Raw genomic sequence first — 25,193 nt, 5'->3', positions numbered from 1 at the left:
TAAAACAGTCATTTGACACATTCCTATTTAATAAATGTTTTTTTTTTCATGCAAACAGTCCATAAAACAGTCCATCTGCTTTATACAACTGTCATGCAACAGATAATGCAGACACAGAAAACACATCATCATCTACTGTATATGTGGCACTCAATTCCTGTTAAAAGCCATGACTACATAGGCTTTTTTTTTTTTTAAATGATCAAAAAATTCTTCCTTAATTGCTTTGGAAAAACAAGGAATAGCCAAGTTCAATTTATTAATGTTTCATTAACTATAACTTTTAATAGTTATAGGTTTTATGACTCTAAAATATGATTTTCTAACTAAGGTTGATGAATTTTCTTCCCATTCCCCCCCCACCAAATGTAGCAGTTTTTGTGTGTCAAAACATAGTTTTTTCACTGAATGAGATTTCCCTAATTCCTTGAGACAATTTGACTGACAGGCATTACAAATAATCCATCTTGCAGCAAAGTACTCCTGCCTATTTGAATGAATGTGAATGTCTTATACAGGGCAGATGGGTGTGGACAGACATGTTAACCAGTGTTTTCGTGTCAGTGATGTATGCATGGTGACCTCGGCCCTCTCCTAAACAGCAGAGTAAATGAATGTCAAACAAGAGGATGCACAAAGGTGCCGTGTGGAGCGAGAGATGGGCTGGGCAGCCACAGCACCCGGGTCTCCTCTGCAATAGGATGAAGACTACGTGACCTCTGTCACTTAGCATCCACATATGAATAAACCCCACCTCTCCTTACTGTAATTTGTTTGTGGTTATAGATAGTTTTATTTTTGCCTTTTTACATAATGCTGAAACCAGATGTTTACACACATAATATAAAAAGGCTCCCTTTGTTTTTACTGTTAATTAATCAGACTAAACTTTTCCCGTTTTAGGTCAGTTATTGTTACCAAGTTAATTTCTATTAGCTGGGTACCATAATAATAACAGAAAATGTTGTAGTTTAGGGCAATATTTTGACTTTCAGACAAATTTTTCTCTTTTTGGCTCAGATGGACTACCACCCTATTTAATTAATCAAAACTTAAACTCTGACATTTTTTCAGCCTGTAAACACAATAAAAACTGCATATTCTTTGATGTGCTGCTTTGAGGTTAGCAAAGAATCTGATAGAAATTAGGATTATGATGATGCAATATTCTTCCCTTTATCTTATTTTCTTTTACAGTAAAATCACAGCATATTCTATTTCCTTTCTTATGTTGAGTTTTTAATTACATTTTACTGCTAACTTCACACCTGTATTGGATTTATACAGAAATCTGTATTGATTACTAAAAGCCTGACTGACTGCGTCTCAATCTCAAACTGATATTAATAAACCTCATGTCATTCACAGTCTTAAGATTTACGTGGGTTTATTTCACATTTAAAATTTAGTAAGTTCATTTTAAATTGTGCTTTTTTACATTATATGATGTAATATTGGGAAACACTAAGACGGGTTGTTCTTCTTAGGAAGACATTACACAATTTCATTCTTGCCTTGTATCCCATAAGCAGGTGTAGCGCTAGCTTTTCTGATAATATCTGTACTTCTGGCTTTCTGGAAAGATAATTTTTTATTTTCTATGAGAAAACTGAAAAAGACAACTAGTAATTTATAACTGTTGAATTAATGAGTGCAACATGGAAAACTTTTTCCAGGAAAGATTTGTCCACAACTCAGGTGAAGAATGCATTTAAATGAAGAAAGCTGATTGACCAGTATTGGCCATGTTGGACTAAATCTGTTTCCTCTCTGTAATTGGGCATCTGCTATTGATGAAGCGCGGGAACACTTGCCACTCTTGAGCCTTGCTATTCCTACTCATGCACTGAAGCCTGTCTGTTGAGGCAGCAGCGTTGCATAATTTAGCTGTCGCCCCAGCAACACATCAGTCAGGAAGTGGGGAGCTGCACGGCTGCAGCAAGTAGATCGATAAGGATTGTGTGTAAGCTTTAAGAGGCAGGAATGTTTGGCATTGTTTTCAGCTCGTTTTCCACAAATGGGGAGGAAACTGCATTTAGCAGATGGACTCAATGCTGTTATTTTGACAATAGAAAGTGGAACATTTCTGCAATCAGTGTGCAAAAACACTATATTTGGCTAGAGCATTGTATTTTTTTTTTGGAAGCACAGTCTCTGTAGTTGTGCAGCATGAGTCGATATGCCCCACTTCATGCGCCAACTTGACCTGGTTTCTCTCTTTCCGAATGTTGTCTCAGATGCCATTACTGTCAGTGGCTTTTAAATGGAGTACTTAGTATTACTCCGTTTACTGCACTTCCTGTTATGTTGATGTAATAAGACTGGAATTACTGTCTGACCTCTGCTTGTACAAATTGCCTGCAAATGGAGGCCATTCAGATGAGAAATAATGAGGAGGGCTGTGGTCCATTTAAACCTGTTGCAGTGCTTGTTCAGAACAAAGAGCGACTATAATGTGTGAGGCCTGGAATATCTTTCTTTGCACAATCTGCTGAACCACACAGGGAATTGAAAATCTCAATCCACACAGTTTACTTAAAGTACAAAAACAGAACAGAAGACCGTACATTCATGTAAAAGAGGTAGGTATACAAAGCATTGTTAGTGTTTAGTGTTACAAATTTGTATGGAGTCCATAGGCATCTTTTTGACTGCTATTTAAGTTTGACCTGCCTTTTATTTAGCCTAGTAAATATTTTTTTAGCCCACAGGTTGTGCCAAAGTTAGCCTAAACAAAGGCGTTGAAAGTCAGGCTTGGTTGGCCCATACCACTGACCCCCAACCGCCCTTCAACTACATTTAGATTTGATTAATCTTTATGTGGATGTCGTCATGTTTTAATCATCATTGAAACTGCGATCTATCTGGAATGTAATAATTTGTACAAAATAACAGAATAATTGTTGTTCTGCTGACTTCAATGCCGTTATTCCATAAAGAAAAACGAGAAGCTACTAAAACTTGCATTTGTTATTCAATCTCTGCTTAAAAACTATTTGTTGGTTGTTTTCTATTTTTAGCTAAAGCTATTAAGAGGCATTATGGAAGATATTCAGAATTACTTGTAGCCACAATTTACAGTCCACTGATCTGATACTTGAACTTTTTGATTCAAAAGCTGCTGATGGTGGTGTGTATCAAATTTAAATAAATGCCCCCTAATTGTTATTTTTAATTGCCAATTTTCTAAAAAAAAAAAAAAAAAAATTGTAATCACTCTGACATTAAACAGCTTTATCTTGTGCTGACCTCTTAACAGCTAAGTGTGGCTCCACTCCCCCTCCCAGAAATAGAGGTATTGAATTTAGTAGGAAGATGAATGAGAGTAGAGGGGCTGTAGGAGAGTGGTTAGTGGTCTGGCTCTGCACGCTACACTGCCCCACCCAGAGGAAACATTCCAGACAGAATTAAAGAGTTAACTCTTCAAACAGTGAACATTCCCACTGGGGGCTCCCAACAAGAGACAAGGGGTTTGATGAGGGTGGTTGGGTGCATGTCCATGTGGTTGTTGAGCCTCTCATTGGTGATCTTTCAATTCATTTCACCGAGTGTTGCAGGGGCTGTAAAAGGGAGGAAAAAAGCCAAAGTGCCCCAAAGGGAGGAGCTGGAGGGGAGTACCCCACTACTGAGGGCAGAGACAGTTGGGTTTTTTTTATTTGTCTGAGTTCTAAAGCACACATCTGCTCACAGACCGGGGGAGGCTTCTCAGAGTGGCCACAGTACTTTAACCTCTGTCACGCCATGCCCTGGTCAAGCTCGCCACTTATTGGCGGTGTCTGTTTGTCAGTGATGACTCTGCCATCTGTACACAAAACCTCAGGATTCATGCTGGTTAAGGTTTTGTAGGACTGAAGTGACGAGCTGTGTTGGTTCTTGAAAAATAACCAATTGTTAATTGTTTATGACAAAAATAATCATCATATTTTCATTCTTTGTTTCATTTCACCTCTGTAATGGGGGTATACTGTTTAATTGTACAGCTGACTGTACAATTGGAAAAAAAATAAATACAAAACACCTGTTGCTGTGCACTGCGAGACAGCTGGCTTAAAGAAGACAGCTATACTTTTCCCTCTCTGTCTGATGACTTGAAAACTAAAGAAGAGCTATCCACTACTCTTATTAACATAACCCTTTTTAAAACAATGGTTTACAACTTCGGGGCAGCATGTCTGTTAAACAGCAATTTAATTAATTAGCTATTATCAGATTATTCTTCCTGTCTTTATTGATACAGGGCAAATTGGTATAATATTGTGCTCAATAATGAATACTACCGAGTTTGCCTTGCCTCCTCTATATCTAAGAAAAATTATGAGCATTAAAATGGGTAATTGTCAAATATAAAATGATTATAACTAATAACCAGTATGTTGGATTATTTTAGCATCAACTTTATCTTTTACAGTTTTGATATCTTGTAAAAAATGTGATATTCTGTTCACTTATTTGCTGTTCATAAGTGATAAATGATAACAAATGAGTATGATGCACCTGTGAATTATACTCACTTATTCATTACATTCATATCTATGAACAGAGATTTAGAAAAGAGTTAGAAATATCCTAACTCTCCCATCTCCGTTGGGATTTCAGGTGTAATCATATTTCTCCCTCCTGGCCAAACAACTTTGCTTATTTTTGTCAACAGCCTTTATGTTTTACACTGACTTCTGCAGCATTTTTTTGTGCTGTGGTATTTATGCACAGTACATAAATACCAGTTTCAAAATGTCATAAAACATCTACATGATACAACAGGATTTGGATGTAAACATGCTTACATAATGTGATGTAGATAATTGTCCTCATTGCTTTACTTGATAATTATTTACTGAAAATGTGATCTTATTTGGTTTAATCAGTGGATACCGTATGTTATTACACCAGAGTTTTTAATTAGGTTGTTGTTGGTATACTGATGTGAATGTTAACACACACACTTGAAGCTTGAAGTGATGACCCCTCTGAGTGTAAATAAGGGATAGCTCTATAGAAATAAAAAAACAAAAATTTTCAGTCTCAACCAGGACTAGGGCAACATAAGACCTGCAGCTCAAGTCTCATAGTCTTTGACCCAGTATAAATACCACAAAATGTAAAGCAGCACATAGGGAATTTCGCCGACTTTTTACAACTGAGCTCTGACTTATTAAATGAAACGAACAAAAAAAAAATCTTCTGCACTACCATTATGTTAGATTCACCCAGTATAATATTATATATACATACAGTACAGACCAAAAGTTTGGACACACCTTTTAATTCATTGAGTTTCCTTTATTTTCATGACTATTGACTTTGTAGATTCACACTGAAGGCATCAAAACTATGAATAACACATGTGGAAATATGCACTAAACAAAAAAGTGCAAAACAACTGAAAATACCCCTTATATTCTAGTTTCTTCAAAGTAGCAACCTTTTGCTGTGATTACTGCTTTGCACACACTCTGCATTTTCTTGATGAGCTTCAAGAGGTAGTCACCTGAAATGGTTTTCACTTCATAGGTGTGCCCTGTCGGGTTAATAAGTGGGATTTCTTGCCTTATAAATAGTCATGAAAATAAAGAAAACCCATTGAATTAGAAGGTGTGTCCAAACTTTGGGTCTGTACTATACGTATATATACTGTATATACAGTACAGACCAAAAGTTTGGACACAACTGTGTGTCCAAACTTTTGGTCTGTACTCAGTTCAGACCAAAAGTTTGGACACATCTTCTCATTGAATTCAATGAGAAAGTGTGTCCAAACTTTTGGTCTGTACTGTATGTATGTATATATATGGAGAGAGAGAGTAGACCTTATAAATGTACAAGAATTGCAAAATACAATAATTGTGAATAGGAAAAAGCCCGTAGCTTGGTTTAAAATGTACCATACATTACATTGGCATACATTACACCATGTAATTATTGATTTAACAAAATCTGAGCCATGAAGAATAGGCAAACTGTGGGGGAAAACACTAAACTTAAACCCACGTCATGATTCAGTGGCTTGTAGAAACACTTTTAGCAGCTATAACTTATAATAATTGTCTTCTGCATGACCTTATCAGACTCACTACGTTGTGGTGGAGATTTGGCCCCACACTTCTTTACAACATTGCTTCAGTTGCTACATGATTTACAGGTATTTGTTTAAGGTTCTGCTCTGCCACAGCATTTAAATCAGGTTAAAGTCTGGACTGTGACTGAACTACAACGTGATTCTCTCTTTTTTTTCAGTCAGTCTTTTCCAGATTTGTTCTATATTAACTAAAGTCCAGGAATCTGTTCTGTGCTACACTAGTTAAATAAATTAAATGGACATACATTTAGCCTTAGCTATTACCTGGATCAGTCATTTGTAAGACTACAATGCATATAAATTTTTGGCTGGTTGTGATTTTATGAAAACGTTTTCTCCCATTTATTAAGTCTTTGCTGGTTTTCTGATTTTTAGTATGCAGTACTAAGTCAGTGTTTGTGATGTTTATCAACATATAGTAGCATTCAAATGCAAAAGTACTTTTTTTCATTCTGTGGATAATTGACATTGTAATCTAATGGACATTTGGTATATTTTTTTTTCAAGAGAGCATTTGCATCACGGTATGGCGGCTAGTTAGTGAATGTTTCAATTGACACAACTTTCTTTAGGATTTGTTGACATGCTGAATACAGGTAGCAAAACAAGATGGGTGACATTTTCCACTTTTTTGAGAAATGGATGGCAATCTTGCCATATATAAAGAGCGGTTGTGCAACCATATGTTGCAGCACAGCCGCTGTGCTTTATCTGATGGGTGCACTGTCTTATCAGTTAACAGGTTCATTATCAATGATATTGTTATTGGTTAGAAATCACTGCAACTATTAATATTTAAAATTTCTTTTAGTGGTTTGTATATTCAGATAGGTAAAAAGCTGAAAGTAAAGTGCAACCCCTTGCTACTTTGCGTGAATTGAACTTTTAGTTTTACACATAACATAATTGCAATCAAACTATTCATGTCTGGTCAGATGGTGGAGGAGGGGATTTGCAATGCAATCCAACCATCCAGCATGTAGATAACTTATTTACCTTTCAACCCTAATACAAAGTAAGCAGTGAATCATTTCAAGACACATGAACAATAACATAAAACGGGGCAAAGTTAATAATTTATGAGAGAAGCTTAAGGCTTATTTTTTTCTTTTTTTTTTCCCAGAAGCACAGAAATATATGGGTTCTTACAACTATTTGGCTTTCCCTGTAAACCTAGTTGTAATTAATTATTATTTTTATATAACTGTTAAGCCAATCCTTTGGTTTAAGGCTGCATTTTAAAATGTAACATTCACAAGCATGCTTATTGATAGGTAGACTGCATTTTCCTTTTTAATTAGGCTAACAAAACATTAACATTTACTTGGAAGGTTGTGGATTTGAACTTAATGTTTTGTTTTTTTCCCAAACAGACCCTTGGTGATAGTCTTCCCTTCAATGAAAACTGAGATACTCGGGTCCATTGTTATTTGATCAGTTTGTAGTAAACCCGAAATCCACCCCCCTCAACACACACACAAACAGCTTTGCCAGTTTCATTCATGCTTTACAACCACTCCCACAAAACGTATCTCAACACCTGCTCTATAATGAAGGCGAACAACATAGGGGGGAAGCCAAATGAGAAAAAGACATCCACCAACGCCTTCAGCAGCTGCAGTGAAACATGGACAAGGTCATGTTACCCATTATAATATTGTTGCTGAAAGTTTCCATGAGTTTTCATGTAGACAGACAACATTGTGATATATATAGTTTAATTATTGTATGTGCCGTCTGTTATTGTGAAGAGAATAAACTAGTGGAATGTAAAGTATTTATGAACTTGGTGATTAGAACATTACACATGATTAATTTTCTATTTGAGTCTGATATGAAATTAAATTTATATAACTATTAAATGTAAAAACAAAATGGGAATTAACATGTTGAAATGTAGATATTTTTCAGATTATAACATAGGTATGTTTTTGAAACAACAATAATTGTATTTTTTACGCTTTTGAATTTTTGTGTTGATACTTTCATTTTCCAGCAATTTAAATAACGCCTTAAATTGCTTTTTGAAGGAACTACTTTTAAGTACATTATAAAATTTGCTTTCTCTTTCAAATTTTAAGATTAAATAGCAACTCAATTTAAGAAAAAAAAAGTGATATAAGATGTTTGCTGGATTTGGTAGTCTCAAGCTATCCAAATTTTATTTGAATTGGAAATCAGCTGTCGACATTTGAGACTATGTTTAAATAAGGAAAACTGAAAGGAGGTGGTTGCCTTTCTTGTTTTTGCCCTCTTGCAGTATAAGGAGATTTACTACACATTTAGTGAACAAATCTAAAAGTCTTAACTCTTTAACCAGATAAGACTCTGGGATTGTAATCATTTGCATTACACACTTTACTCTTCTGCCCCTAAAAAAATTCAACACAATCAACTGTGTATATTTTTAATGTCTACATTGACAGACCAGATGAATCAAGGGAAAAGTGATAGGTTAGGTATTCAGGCAGTAACTGTGTTTATTCTTCATCTAAAGCTATAAAGAATATGCTGCAACTCCACACCTACCAAGCGATTACGGTCAACCTACAAGGAGAGTTTAAAACAGAGAAACTGCAGAGAGACTCATGGTAACTCTGGAGGAGCAACAGAGATCCACAGCTCAAGGGGGACAATCTGTCGGGAAAGCCATTAGTCTGTGTAAGAGTAGCGAGATTGTTGAACTGTTGAAAGAAAACAAAAAGACGTGTGGCTGCTGGCCAAAACCCATGTAGAGACCAGAGCAAATGCATAAAAGATGGTGCTCTGTCCAGATAAGATTAAGAGAGCTTTTACACAGTAAAAGAGTTGGTTGGTTGAGACCAGCTGTGTTGTTACACAGTAAGAGAGCTGGTTAGTCTGTTTTAAGTTTGTTCCCTCAGCCATCTTCATTTGTAATAGTCAGGTGTAAAAGCTCAACCGTTGTCTGATACTGACGAAGCAAGTGAATCTTGGTGCGGTTTGTCTGCAGAGGGAAAGGAAACTGCCTGTCTATGTAGAGAGCAAACGAGAGACTGTGAGCCAAAGGGAGGAAGTGACAGGTGATTTCTAGACGTACATGAGATGTGGAAACATTTACTGTATATCCTTGCTATACTTTGCTCTGCGTAACCATGTAACAGTAACAGTTCCTAATTTTTCAGCATCTTTTCCTGTTTTGCTACTTTCTTTGAATGTATAGAGTAATGCACTCAATAGTCTGTTGCCTCGCCTGCTCATTCTGGGAACATTCTTGTGATTTGACCCCAAGTGAACAGCTTTTGTAACTACATGACTTAGTCCACTTTGAAAGAAGTACATGGAGGTTTAAAATAACACAAACCAAATAACTTTGTCTGTATTCCCTACACAATATGTCGAGTTCCCTGGATTATTATAGTGTGAAAGCATCCTAAAATGGAAGTTTTTTTCTGATATGAAAAATTTAATGTGTGGTGAAAAAGCAACACATCTTCAGCAGGAACAGGGAAGCTGATCAGACTGGGTAGAAATATTGATGGAAGTAATTGTATAAAATCACTCAAGAAAAGCTGTTGGTGACTGAAAAAAGACTTGAGACTGGAGTAGAGATTCACTCTCCAGCAGGACAACCCAAATCATACTGCCAGAACGACAGAAATAATTTAGATCCAAGTTATATTTATTTGCCAAATGTGCAAAGATGGTAGGAACATAACCCAAAATAAAATTAAGTGTATTTCTGCAAGCAGTTGAAGCTGGGGCCAGACACAAATGTGTCACTTTTTTTATTCATAAAAAAAAAAGTAATATTATTTTGCTGTCCACTTCACAATTGTGCACTACTTTTTTGTCTGTCATCTAAAACTACAGTAAGATACATTACACTATGTGGCTGGTACATGATTGTGAAAATGCTAAGGGGCTTTTAATGCCTGTGCAAAGTTATCCGTATTATTTGACATTTCTGCTGACTGTATATTTGTAAAAGTCAAGATGCACTGAACAAAACAATCCAAAAACCCCTCACAGCAAGTGTTTCAAAGACACAATGCACCTGAGATCAAGGCCACTTCAGGGAGCAAAGAGACATTCAAGATGTTTTTTTTTTAGCCTTAGTGTCTTTCAATAGAAAACTTATGTTTGGTGGTAAAAGACCCTGCAAAAAGGGGCCAGCTGACGTAGAGGTGTGCAGTGAGAGTTGTCTATTGTTAGTGGCTTTCTAGGCCCTCTTCTGCTACTGCTTTGGCTCAGCTCCAGGCTGCTTTCCGGGGCTTGTAAGCGGTAACTGGGCCACTGTGTCAAGGCGCTTGGGTAAACGCAGCAGCTGACTGGTACCTGGCACAAAGCCACACATACAGTAGAAGCAGTTGGAAGTGCTTCAGAAGGCTTTCCTTACACTGTTGCTTCCCTGCTTTTTGGTCAGCATCGCACTGGCTGCCAAAATGTCCTGCAGTTTATAGTAGCGTGTGGCTATGTTGTTTATCTTCAAACATAAACTAAACGTAATCAAAGTCTTGTAAGCAGGAGAGACCACCACAGGAGGAAGGAAGAAAAAGAATCTCCTGGCTCCAACCCAGGAAACGTCACATTACACTAATAGCAATGTGTTTGCAGCTCAGCCTCTAATATTTTAATTTGCCCTTTACTCTAAAAACTGAATGCTTCCTGAATCCCCAAAGAAAAACCACAAGAACTGAACTGTAAGTGGTATGTCTGTTAAGCATTATATTTCTGCTAAACAAGGATCACATAAGCACATTTTTCCAAGTCTTGTATTTTTTCAGTCTGATTATTTTCAGTTACATTATTGCAAAGCATAATGTTTTCCAATAAGTTTCCTTTTCTTTTTAATTACCATTTATGGTGAAGAAATTACGATTTCTTCACCATCTTAAAAATGACTTCCAAAAGTGCTAATATCATCTGGAAATTAGAAAGTGATCTTATGATGTTTTTTTTTTAAAAATGCCTATATGGAAAATATATAGATCTATGCTACTCTATTTTGTAAATCTACAACTTTATGTTGCAGATTTGCAATGTCCAAAATAAAGTCAACTTTATTTGACCTGTAGCTGTTCTGGTTAATAGACAATCACATTGGATGGAACTATGAACTACGTAAACTTTAGTCAATAATTTCAAAGCCAAAGTAGTAAATGATTAAAGCATGACATAGAAATTTCAAATATGAACTTGAGATTCAACACAGAGTTCATGCTTTTGACAAAAATAAATGTTAGTGTTTATTGTCCAGATGTTTGGCAATAAAAAGTCATCTATATTACAAATGCTTACCAGATGCTAAAACTCTGATCTGATGATTCATATTAAACTTGCTCTGATAATGTCTGAAGCAGATTTCAATGTCCCCTCCACACACACATAAACACACACCACTCCCAGTGGAGCCGGCCTTGATTAGTCAGCCATCTGGTCAAACAAAGACGTCTCGGGTTTTCCTGCTCTATAAATGTGATTAGAAAACCTAAGACTGCCCATTGCTTTCAGCATAAATAGAAAATATAATAAGATTGGTTGTTTCAAAGGTAGGTGGAATAATGCATGCCAAAAACACGGATCTTTTGTTTCATTTGATGAAATGGACTTAAATGTAAAATTATTCTTATGTGCTGTCACACTTTAAATACACCATCATCATAGAAAATAATATGCCCCTCCCCCTTAATAGTTTCTTTTGCAATTTGATAGCTTTGTTCATGATTTGGATATGCAAATTTCAACATTTTATGAGTTTGGTTAACGCACACCTTTTGCTGCTGTTAAAGCATGTTCTCTAAATCCGGTTTATTTTCTCCTATTTTACATTCCTTGCTGCTGTAATAACTCTTTTAATCCTGTTTTTTCCTTTTTAGACATACTGCAGTGCTACATTCAGTGCTATAAACTTTCCAAAACCAACTGCAGAATTTCTAAAAATATTAATTTGTTTAATTCAAAAGGGACAAGTCAGCCAAATTCTGCCCGTCTTTTTCTTGATCGACGCTGATGGATTGGCAGGTGAAATACTGCAAAAGCTAAAAACAAAATTCCCCTTATTGATCAAATCATTCCTACATAGCTGGTAGCCTTGTAATTCTTTGACTTTCCATTAGATTTAAAACTACCACTTCTGTCAATGTTCGTTAAACTGAACATTGGCGTCAATCAGGAAAAGCCTGATCAGTTCATCTCTGACAGATGGTTGTTAATACTACCTCACAAGATTGATGTCTTTCTTGTCACCTCAAGGCATACCTCTGCTTTTAATTTCTTCCCTTAAAATGGAGGCTATGCATTGCGTAAGAGTATACTTTATGGGGTTTTTTTCTCTATAGTTTGCACTTTTACACACATTATATTATATTATATTATATTATTATAAAGCTCAAAACTCATTCAGATCAGCTCTAATCTGCTGAGCATCCAGTAGAGATGTAGCTCCCTGCTGCTTCTGGAGATGAGCTCCAGATGCGTGACGGCCTGCAACATCCAAACCTGGTTCCCAGGGGGGTGCTGGCCTGTCAGGGTTGGAATGCCCCTGTACACTTAACGCTCACTGAGAGGAAACAGATACCTCTTGCTTTGAGCAGAGAAATCGCTCCCTATCGATTTAAACTCCTCTGAAAAGCTGTGAATTGCGCTTATGGTTTGAACATTTGATACTCCGGATTCATAGAAGCTGTCATAACAGTAACTTTTCTGACAGAGGAAGTCCTCCCACCCCCAACACTTCTTAACCATGTCTCACAAAGAAGCCATTTACCCATCTGACTCCAGGCGCCATGACCTTTGTCATTTTATATGTAATTAAAAGTTTTTTTTGTTGATTGTGAATGTATCAAGTTACTGGCACTGGCAGTAGACTGAGAATGTATTAAGACCTATCAGGTTTGTGCGATGTCTCCCGTCACCATTAGCTTTGGGGTGAGGTGGATTCTTGCCATTTGAAAGCTGTGAGATATGCAAGGTATTTTCAGCCAAAGCTATTTACGCAAGAGAAATGTCTTATAGCTGCTTTAAATTTTTCAATATAAGTCCTAGCGAAAAGCGGCAGGGATCCGGGATATTGTAAAATTTCTGCTTTGATGCACAGTTGGAACACAAATTTGAGTTGTTCGTAAAATAACTACTTAAACATTCAGGAGAAATTATATCTGTCACTGTAGACTTCACAGAATAGAAACAAAATATCTAAACCAAATTATCCTTAAGTGGGGGCCATGAAGCTCCTTTCTTGTTAGTAGTTGAAAAATGTAGTCTCTGCGGTCTAGTTTCTGATGGCCCTGAAACCGCAGAGTAACGGGTTAACTTATGGAGCGCCGTATTTGATGGCACAGATGTGATTCACTAAAATATTTGCTCTGCCTGTGAAAGGTTCTTTGAACCAATGAGTGTGAACTCCTGGCCACACCACCCTATAAACGTTGCATTTGTGTGAGGCAACGAAAGGGGCCATCTAGTGTAATGGGGGATGGGGCCTCTGACTGTGGAATGTGGTGTCTTGGTGAAAGGGCTGGAGCTGAACAAACGCGCTCAGTTTATTTGGCAAACCAGACTTACAGGATACCAGCAGACATGTTTACTCTGCAGCTAATATCAAGATCCACTTCATCTTTTTTTTCTTTATTTGTATTTCTGAGTGATTGAATTCACAACCTCTTTCTGTTTGTGGTTTAAAAACTAAATAAGGCAAATGAATTGTTGAAAAATGCACACGTTTGTTATTTTTCTCTTTTGTATGTTCGTCTACCTGCCCATTTGCCTGTAGGTGTCTCCTGTCTGCCCCCTCCCTCTTTCCTCTGTCTTTCTTTTGCAGCTTTGTAATTGGAGTGATTAATGGAGGGAGGGGTGGTCTTGCCTGGAGGCCTGTTTTTCAGTGGCCTATTTAGAGGTGCAGCACCGCTGAGGCCAAGACAGGTAGCAACATGCTCCGCTCTTGGACGTTTAGCCCCTTGTCCCCGCCACTATGTCTGTTCCCTCTAAAGCCAGAAATCTCTCATAGCTACAAACATGACTGGACACTCAAGGGCAGGAATGCCTTTAGGTTGTGTTCCTCCCTGATCTCATCAGTCTGATCTTATAGGATCTGTAGAAATGCTGTTAATATTTTCTTATGAGAGCGTACAATCATGAGTGGACGTGGCTGTCAGCAGAAACTTACCGGTAACCATATGTTCCTGGCTTCCAGTGAGATTTACTTCCTCCTTGTCGTGCATGGGATCACGATTAGCTGGAGCCTTTGTGGATGGTAGCGTATGACCAGATCACTGTGAAATCCTTTGCAGTTGTTTTCAGGTAAAAGATGTGATCCCCTCAGCCCTCCTCCCTTCTACACTTCCCAGTCGGAAGAGCCTCAATAAGTGATTTCTGCAGAGAGATCAAACCCCAGTTATTTCATGTGGTTGAACTATTTCTGACCCCAATTGTGCTACTTTTGTCAGGCATGCTGGGAGAGAAAGCAGATTTGCTTCAGGCCTGTCACTTATTTTTATGCTTCAAATAATACAGCATTTTTATTATAAACTTTACTATCGATTTAACTTTGACATTTATTTTTGAATAAAGATTGTCTTCTGAATTTGAGCTAGTCCCCCTCATACAGCAAAAAGACAACTGCCTTTTATCCTCCAGCTCCCCACTCCCAATTGGATTATTGCTATTTTTTTCTGGAGAATTTTTATTGTTGATGTACACTTGACTTTTTGTGCATACGTGTTTCACTGGCAAGGCAACATAGTACATTTAGCCTTCTGTAAAAATTATAATAAAAAAACTCCCAGGTTCTTGATAGACAACTACCTGTCAGTGTAGCATCTTCAGATTCAGCCCATGAAATTCTTAATCTTAACTGATCATGCTTTTTAAAAAATTTTTTTGTTTTAATTTTTTATTTTACTTGTCCTAGAGACTCTGTCTCCTTACTCACCATAGCTACAGGTAATAAAAATCTATCCATTTTGTCTCTGACGTTTGGTGAAGTTGGCTAAAGGTCCACAATTACTTTTCAGTTCTTTGTTTTGCTTTGTTTTCTTTATTTTCCTTTTATCCTCCAAAGAGCTGCCTCACACTTTGAAAATCCATATCTTGACTGGTACCTTGAGTCTGCCATCTTGTTGACAATTAATCTGCACTGATCTTTTTGTTTATGCTGAAAGTATGTTTTTTGTGTGTATTTGAGTTACACTTATTGTTAGGGTTGCACAATCTTAGAAAATCTAGCGATGACAACTTTATTAGGAAATATTGCAGTGACAATATCCGTTACCATGTATGCCTATTTTCTTCTTTCCTTTCTTTCTGTTCTCCCATAACTCTTGTGACTATTTACAAGTTTTTGTGTCCAGTGTGAGCATTTGCTGGTCTAAGACTTCATCCAACTGACCAAATATTACATTTGGATGAAATATTCAAGTTCATAACACGTGGGATTTACTAGCCAACAATTATTTTGCTCTAAATAGTCCTTTGCGATATAAATGCTGCAGACATTGCTATTACAATATATTGTGCAAATATATTGAAGAAAATAACTGAAGGTGATGAAATTAATGGTATTTTGCTTTCCTTTTTGTGTTTTAATTCACAGAAGTAGGAGAACTTGGCTTAAACCACATATCTATTTAAAAGTAGTATAAACTTATTTTCCCATTTATTTTGGATCTTGTGATGACTTTCTAAATTTGTACCAGGAATAGGCTTTTAATTGTAATCTACCCTCTAAATGTTACTTTTCATTCACAGCATTGCTATTGGCTGTGGTCCAGATTTCCGCTGAAGGCCAAGATTGTGATTAAATTACTGCTGCCATGTCTGTTTGAAAGGTTTTCCTTGCTGAGCTGTTTTGACAGGCAGCAATTTGGCTAAAAAAGATTAGTCTAGGAATGAGATGTTAAGAGTACCTGTGGGATGAGAGGGGCTATCCTGTTATTGTTAGGTCCTGTTTCTGGGGTACAGGAATGTTGGTGAATTTCACTAAAGTTGCCCTCTCACCTCAGTCCGTTCTGGCACAGCTCACACTGGGAACACTGCAGGATTTGGTTAACTTTGATTTACTGCCCAGGGTTGCTATAGCGATCTAGCTTGCATGAGCATGAATTGTGTGTTCTTTGAGTATAGGTGTGGCTGTTTACACAGTTTCTTATAGACGGCTGCAACTTGATGAAGGTTTCCCTTGGAAACCCTAACCATGTCACTTGAAGTTAGGATGTCTTGTTGGAGGCGAGGTGGTTAGGTCACCCTGGGAGCTATGATCCAGCCCTCATCTCAGTTTCCCTGGTGTAGTGGTAGATGACTGAGGATGATGAGTATTGACGTTTGCAGTGAGATTACGTCCGGAGGGGGGCTGGGGACTTCCCTGTGTTTGCACATCCAGGGCTATTGATTTGAGCTGCGTGTTCAATAGCTATGGCCCTGGGGATTTTGCATGTACCTCTGTAGGGTGAGGTATAGAGAGCCCTGACAGTACCCTGGGACAGTTAGCTTTGAGGGCTTTTGAGGTATGGCTAAGGGCTAACATGACCTTACATGGCAAAGATGTGTTTTTGACTCTTCATAAGTTTTTTGTTGGGCTCACAGGATTAAAGTGGTGGGCTGCTTGAACAGATGTTTTAGATCAGATGTGGTGCTACTTGTTTCCACCAGTTCAGCTGTAGCAAGAAACTTCTCTGCTATTTATACACTGGGTCATCTTTATTTCAACAAAGTATTTACATTATTTTTTAATTACATTTTTGGTATTTCAAAAGTGGACAGTGAATGTCTTCTTATTTCAGTCTTTAAGAGCTATTTGAGTGAAGAGAAATCACATGATGGGGTAAGGGTAAGCCTCTTCATCTAATAACAGCTGCACTATCAAATTGGAAAAGTGCTGTCAACATCCTGAGCAATCAATGCCATCCACCCCCCGCTCTCCAAGCAGCAGCCATTAACCCCTCTTGTTCCAGCATGCCTGGCCTCAATAAAATGGTGGCTCTTCTCTGGACATCTTTCTATGGTGTCAAAGTACAATTTCCTGCAAGAAATGCATTAGCATTCATGTGGGAGAGCATTGTGTGGATTGTCTGATGGAGTGCAATGAAGAATGTCATCCTGCTAAAGGTTGTTTTCCATAAAAATCAAAATAATGACACATAAATACACAATTCAGTCTGCATTTCACATACATTCTTTGAGGAAGTTCAATGCTCTGCCAAGTTTTCACTGTCTTGCCTTCTTTTGCAGTCAGACATGCTGTTGAATCATTTCAACAGCATGTTGATGGAACTTAGCAACCATCAGCCTAAGTTTGGCATCTATTTGTCTTTGAGGTATTAACTCCTAATTGCAATTTTGGCAAAATTAGTTTTTTAGTTATTGTTTTCTTTCTTTTTCCCCACCATCACCATTGGATCACAAGTTGGAGCCAATCAAGGAAAATGTGTTAATTTTTTTACTTCACATTTTGATTTGCTGATCAATGTTCATCTTTAAGTACAGAAATGATCCAAAGTGTATTTAAAAACATTTGCATGTTAGCAAAATATTCATTTTGGTGTTTTCCTTTTTGATACTGAATAAGGGGGATCTTTTATGAAGGACATTTGTGGAAGTGCATTCTTTTTTTCATCTTCTCCTCCGAGTGATGTCCATCTTTGGCTAACTTTTAGTGCTGTGTTATTCTTATCCCTGATTTGGCACTGAACCAGTTGGTCACGTATGGCCATAATGTAATTAGGCCACCCACTGCCCTGCCAGTAAACCCTTTAACAACACAAGAGAAACAGACACAGTGGCTGTTTGAGCATATGGTAGCTTGTGCAGATAATTCATATGCATAGATGAAAGGCATGAGCTGCTATGAGATTCTTACATGATAATCTTGTGTAGAAACACTACAGTTTCACTGTATTACAGTTTTTATACAACAATTTGAAACAAGAATACTTTGGTACTGATTCTAACTGCTTACAAAATGTACCCCAGTTATCCCTACCACTGGTAATATGATCTAACATATTGTTGTGGCTGTTACAATAATGTTATATATAGCATTGTGTTATTTTTATTCAAATACATAGACTTGAAAGACTCGGTTATTTTCAAGGGCTTATTGTACAGAATGTTATATACCTTTTTGCCTTTATTCTATTTATAGATTAACAGTGGGAATCTGTGGTTTTATTATTGCCTTAATGATAGTGATGGATACCATCTCTTTAGACACAGAACAACATAGACACCCTGGCTGTCTGTATTTTTTGTGGATTCAAATATTTCCAAAGAGCAAATTTGATTTTCTACTAAGTAAAGGGAAAGTAGCAATGCACCTGACCTTGCATTGCTACAAGTGGCAATGTCAGTGTAGCATTTCTTTAACCTGCATAAAACTGTAGCGGTCTTGAGTTTTAAGTAAGATCAACCTTAGGAATGTATATAAAATGGAAATTTTTTTATAATTTTAGAAATAACTTACTTAAAACCTTGGTTTTAGTTACTGGACAAACAGCCCATTTTCAACTAATGCTACAGCTATGTATAGGATTGTTTGACTATGTTCACATTTTTTTTATTATTTATTTTGGACTGTACCGCGATCACACTTGTTTTGCACAATCATACTGGAAACTCATTGCATTTATTCTACACAAAGAACAGAGTGACTGATTGTTGTGATATTCATAAGTCTAAGCAAATGAAGGCACAAAATAGGCATTACTCACTGACATATAACATGGCTGCACCAGCATGTTTCAGAGAGACAGGTGAAATTATTCTAGAAGCAACATTTTGACTATGTTGGGGTTTTTTCATATTTTATTTGAAAACAAATTATATTTACTTAATAGAATTTCAAGTTCAAATTCAAGTTTCCATGAATGTTGAAAAAATAGGCACAGTCCAGTAGCTTCCTGCATGAGATTTAAAAGTGAAGATGGAGGCCAGAAGATGCTCATTAGATGCATCTGATTAACCAACCATCGATTTATTCAATCATTGTTCGACAGGACAGGAGAAAAGGCATCAGCAGTGCCTTTGGAAAACCAATTGTTGCTGCCCATTAGTATGGTAGCAACAATTTTAAGTCATTCCATCAATTCATAGCCTAGCCATTGCCCTCTGTACGAAGCAAAATGTAGTACAAGGCTGGTTTTTACAAGGCCAATGAAGTCATAGACTACTACTAAAAGATTATCTACAAATGGAAAACATTTCACACTCCTCCTGTTTATCTTGTGAATTACAAGCAATTTCATCTAGAGGTTAAACTTTGTAGTGTTCAAAAAATGCAACTAGCATGTTTCATTTTTGTTTTTATTTATGTTACTTGAGAAAACTCACCACATTACACTAAGAATCAATTAAACAAATGTAGCTTGTTTGTAAACAAATTACATTTAAAGCCTAGTTAAAGCCTGTTCTCTCAAAGAAGAAAACAGCAAGAGAAGTTTACAAGTGTGAAACTAAATGGACCACTTGTTTATGTTTGTCTCATCTGTCTTTTGGACAGATGAGACAAGAGAATGAGATGATTGGCTATAATACATATTCGTGCCACCTGAGTGGGTGATGATGTGGATTTGTTTTGCACCCAGAAGAACTTGGTACCTTGCGGTCATTGAGCTGAGCATGAACTTCTCTGTATGCCAAATTATGTCAGAGTTAAATGTGAAACAATGTATCAGAGATCCAACACCTGCACACATCTCTTACCAGAGAGATGATTCTAACAGGAAGCAGAATATCTACCAAAATTACCTAAAAAAAAAAAAGAAAATACATGTTTGGCCCAACCCATATCTAAAATAAATACTGAGCTCATTCATTAAAAGAGCTGTGCCGACAGCAAACCTCAACCTACTGATGCAACTTTGTTAAAAACATGGGGCTGACATTCTTCCACAGTTAGTCTTATTGAAAACTTCAGGTTATACCTGCTAAAGGCAGTTCAACAAGCTCTTGATTCATAGGATGTACTTCCCCCCCTTTTTTTTAAACCATTGCTGTATGCAGCCTTACTTGTCAGATAAGTCAGTGAAAAATATAAAGTAAATGTAATTTTCTTTAGTAAAGAGCTGTTGACTACTCAGATAGGTGTTTGTTATATATGTGTGTGTACATGTATCCACCAGTATTTTCAACACAAACAATTCTTATTAGTCACACCCATACTGACTCCATATGAAACTCTGCATTTTTGTATGTGTACATTAAGCTGCGAGGTTGTGTTCTGCTAAGAGCAAAACAAATGTCTTTACAGTTTTAGTTGTGATGGATGTCAGACAAATCCTGCATCAAGCAACACTCCTGTACAAAGTTTTTGTGTTGCGCTACTTTCAATAAAACAGTTATTAAATGCACTAGGCTTGTCAAGTCATGTACACATCTTCCATAAAATATGGAAAGGTGTGGGAATTTTTTTTAAAAGTCATTTTTCGGGGCGGAGTGGTGGACGTGATGAGGGGGCTGAGGTGACTGATCATAAGGAGCGGTCCAAACACATCAGTAGCCACTCTTAACTTTACAAGGAGCAACATGGTGTTAACATTCCTCAGCTGACCAAGGTCTCATTTCAAGAGCCAACATGTCTACTCCTGGTTATTGGCTCCTGTTATAATTACTTTGTGCATGTGAGTGTTTTCTTCACCAGAGACAACATAAGTAAATATATAATGAAGCAAACTATTAGTCACATTAAGTGACATTAATGTCCACAAATCACCCAATCAGACTTATTATCAATTCAATGTAATCATTTATCAACAAAATAAATTCAATCTGAAACTCAACCTAGGCGTCATCTCAGTTTACTAACTAGTACACAGCACCAACTACCAAAAAATGTCAATATAATGCACTCAGACAGATTGAAAGTCAAGCACATATATTCAAATTGATCCTAGTTATCAAACAATGCAGTTTACTTCAGTTCATTAATCACATTTGAGGAAACCTAACAGAGTGCAAGTCACAGTCTTGGACCATTCGCTTCTCCTGGATGAGTAAGAAGCAAAAGTTGGCTTTCACTTATAGGAAACTAGTTTTAACTGTTATAAAAATAGAAAATTTCTCAATATTTTTAAGTTTTATATATATATATATATATATATATATATATATATATATATATATATATATAAAGCTTAAAAATAAGCATGGAAAATCTAAAATTTTCCATAAGATTTTTGGAAGAAATATCACATCTTTTATTGATTAATAAGATGAATCAAACAATTAATGGGGCAAACAATTAATTGTAAATCACAGCATATTTATTGAATTAGAGGTAAAATAAAATAGGAGATTTTTTTCAGCAGGTTTGGTCATTTCTCACATGTGAAGAGAAATAATTTTTGCTGATCTAATTATGAGTTTTGTTATAAGTAGGAGATTTGTAAAAATCTGGCAGCATTCACATCACTGTTGGCTCTGGACAAGAGTAGGAAGTGCTGATTGCGTCCATCATGTGGTGAAGTTTTAGTTACTCACATCTCTTTGGCTTTGAAACACTTTTTGACAGCACTGCTTCAATCATCCAGGAGTGATCCCTTTCAGAAATGATAACAGTGGTCGCTTTTATTCCCAGCTTTGGGTGTCCTGAGGTTTTTAATTTTGGATTTCGAACAGGGATATTGATGCAAAAATTGCATGCTATAAGACTAATTTCTGACAGAGCTTTACTCCATATAAACAATGTAGTATAAAATGTAAAACAAGCATTTATTTGGAGTACGAACAGGGTGATTCTTATTGACTCAGTTGTGTCCGGCCTCTTTGTTAAACAAAAGCTCTTTGTTTGTTCGGTTCTTCGGATCCCTCCACAGCAGGACTTGCACCTCCAGCCAGACTAGGTCATCCAAGACCGATCAGCCACTAAACCTTTGGGTGTTGAGGGTGTTGGATCAGATATCCTGACATTGACATTAAGGGAGTCTGAATAAAGCCAATTATAGAAGTTATTTCTTCTTCTGTTTCAAAAATGTGTCATTTGATCCACAATATTTCCTGATATAAACAAACTGTTTGGGTTGCTTTGCACATTTAAAGTATTTTATTTAATAAAAGCAGTTTCACATTCAAAACATTGAAACGAGAAACATTTACCATGGAGACTTATGATTAACTGTGGATTGTAATAATTGAAAGAAAATAAAATGGTTAACCTTCGTGATCTCGTATTTGGGTCCAAGGCTTTAACTGGGTTTCCATTTTAATGATTGGCTGCATTTAAGGCGGCAGTTGAAATTAACTAAAAAGTTGCTTCAATACCAATGTTCAGTGAGCTGGAATTATTGATCTGTGTCTTCCCAGATGTGTTTCAGATATTTTGAAACATTTGTGTAACAGGAGGATAGGATGAAAATGATTTCTAAAAAAAGCAATGTTTTTTTTCTGGTTGATGTTTACCTCAATTATTTTTCTACTGATTTACCACTATATTTAACACAGGTTTTACTGCATCTCTCCTCCCACTTTATAGTCAAGTTTGTTTTAAACTACTTGGTAACTTTTTGTGGAGATGTAATTAATGTAATGTGTCCACATTACATTAGTGGACACTAATTATATTAGTGTCCACTAATTACATTGACACAGGCTTTCCATTAAAAATATCTTTTTTTTTGAAAATGTTCTTAGTTCTGAAATATGTTATGGATTGAGAGGTAAAAAAAAAATGTTTCGGTAGCTGAACTTGGCAAATCAAAAGTGGCATCTCTGATTGATTATTGCAAAATCACCATTTGCTTTAAAGTAATCACATAGCTTAGTATTTTTTTTATCTCATGGGTAATGTAGTTAATGTAGAATAAATATTTATGCAATGAGTTGCATGTCGACCTAAACTTCTGTTTCCCTAAACATCTTCCTGTTTTTACACCAGGTTCTTCTTTATTGCTTTCCTTTTAACAAATTTGTCAGTTTCAAAATTTTACTTTTACAGACAACTTGGAAAGTCTGAGTTTTGGAAAAAACCTGAGTCACTTAACTAAAGGTTTTCAGGCCTTTTTTCAGGCCTAACGTACTGACTGCACAGTAATGCTCGGTTACTTTAGACCTTTGTTCTCATTTGATGTCACAACACCTTGACCTCGGCTCTCCCATAACAGTGTCCCTCAGGGAAGAATGATTGTGTATGTGTGTGAAAGTGTCCATGTGGTTTGTGTATAAACACATTTGTGTTTCCTTAACATTTCCAAGTCCAGTGACCCGCCGGCTACTGCCTGCACCTTTGGACCTTCACTCGGTTCTGATCCTTAGTTGCATGTTGGAATTATCTGTGTTTGTAAGCTAGAAATAGGTCTTTGGTTTACAAAAATATCCTTTAGTTTTGTAATAAAAATATTAATACTGATTTTTGTTCATTAGGGTTTGAAAAAACAACAAAGGACACAATTGATGCTTATATAATTCAGAGTAACAGTTTGTCTTCTTATTGAATAAAAGACCACCAACCAATTGGACAATTCATTGTTCTATGGCAGAGGAGGAAAACGTTTCTTCGAGAACATTAGTAAACAAGTTGCACGATGAAGACTAGGGAACAGTTTAAAGCAGGGTTAGCTTACAAAATGCACAATGGCACAACTAAAAACTTAGCATTAATCACAGAAGCAGCCAAGCGAACACAACAGACATGTATGGAAGAAAACTAACACTGCATATCACTCTAAATGCACCATTTCAATGGTAAAACTTGGTGGGTGCAGCACCATGCTGTGGGGATACATTTCCTCAAATGGAGAGTGCTGTGAAACAGCATTTCAGATTAGTTTGGCATGATCTGATCAGCTGTTACTTTCAAGGTCAGCAGCGTCTACTGACTAACACACTGATTATCAGGATGAAAGCAACCTTTAGTTTTCAGTATAACATACTGGTTTCTTGTTTGGTTAGTAATGTGAGTATGCAGGAGCAGATTTTTTTTGTTTAGGTGGCACATTTATCATGCATTTTTCCAATGCAAAAATCTTTTAGCTTTCAAATGGCACAACTGCAAACCTACCTTAACAAGGTCAGAAACCTATAACAGGTTCTATATGCATATTTAAAATCTGATGTGTCTTCAGTCATAATCATTCATAAAGGTTAAAGTTTAACAAACGCAATCAAATTACAGTGCATCTGAAGGCCTTACAGCCCTTTGCACACAATGTATGTTTTATGTCCACATGATCAACCAGTTGTAATCTTTGTCACATGTCATAGATTATGCAGTTTAATAGGAAAAGGTGTTTTATATTAGCACTTTTTTAACACTGCAGGCTTAAAAACGTTTTCCTTGGAAACATATGTTGGACATATATATTTTATGTATGTTTATAAAAACACTTTGTGTGTTTGTGTTAGGGGGGCACGACTGGCTTTCTTTCACAACTCTTCGTGCGTTTATCTGGTGACCTTGAAACAGACCATCTGCAGCAGTTGTCCAGGTTGATGGCTGATGAATATTTGTTTAGGGAGCATGAATGTTGACAACAGTTAGACACACGAGAGTGAGAGGGTGAAAATGACTTGCTCTCAGAGGCCTTGACAACCTTTGCCCTCCTAGCTCTCATTTCAGGGCCTGTAATTGCCACTGACCAATAGGCTCCTGGTTGAAACTAGACCCCGTGCTGCAGCTATTAACGTCTCCCTCCAAAAGGATCTTGTTTTGATTCCTGATGCTTTTATAGGTTTTGTCTTTAAGAGACATTCCTGGTCTGCACATACCGTGCACTCCTTTCTGCCTTTATTTTCTTTCTTTCCGTCTTGTGGGGCCATTATGCCCCCCTCCCACCTCCGTCCTGCACTCACAAACATGCACACATTGATGATTAGCCTTTGAGCATTTGTGTCTATGTATGTGGGCGTATGTGCAGGCCTGCAGAGATGCACGCTAAGGCAAGTGACCAGCCCACCCTCCTCTGGCCCCTCCTGACAGCCAGCTACACTCTATGAACTTGGCCACCCGTCACAGCTGCGTTAAGATTGAAGGATGGGGGGCCCGTGTATCCAGCTGGGTCGGAAGACATAGGTGGGGGCAGGGCAGGTCCAGATGCAGATGGTTTAGGTCAAATGGAGATGTTTGAGGATGAAGGGGGAGGGGGATTTAAGAGATCGGGGGTACAATAACTCCAGAAGTTGCTCTTTCAACCCCTGGATAAATGCATTCTTTAGCTCCGAGTTTACATTAGTT

At 37.0% G+C, this 25,193-nt stretch overlaps 1 protein-coding gene across 3 annotated transcripts in view; it reads left to right on the top strand.

Annotated features, from left to right (window-relative positions):
* The window catches only part of LOC116719189 (AT-rich interactive domain-containing protein 3B), a 59,425-nt gene that overhangs the window by 8,152 nt on the left and 26,080 nt on the right, over positions 1-25,193 (top strand). The gene's annotated exons all lie outside the window — the stretch shown is intronic.

The sequence above is a fragment of the Xiphophorus hellerii genome, chromosome 4 (assembly GCF_003331165.1).
Source record: "Xiphophorus hellerii strain 12219 chromosome 4, Xiphophorus_hellerii-4.1, whole genome shotgun sequence".
Taxonomy (NCBI): Eukaryota; Metazoa; Chordata; class Actinopteri; order Cyprinodontiformes; family Poeciliidae; genus Xiphophorus; species Xiphophorus hellerii.
The sequence above is the reverse complement of the archived record's forward strand: the minus strand, read 5'-3'. Positions and strand labels throughout refer to the sequence as shown.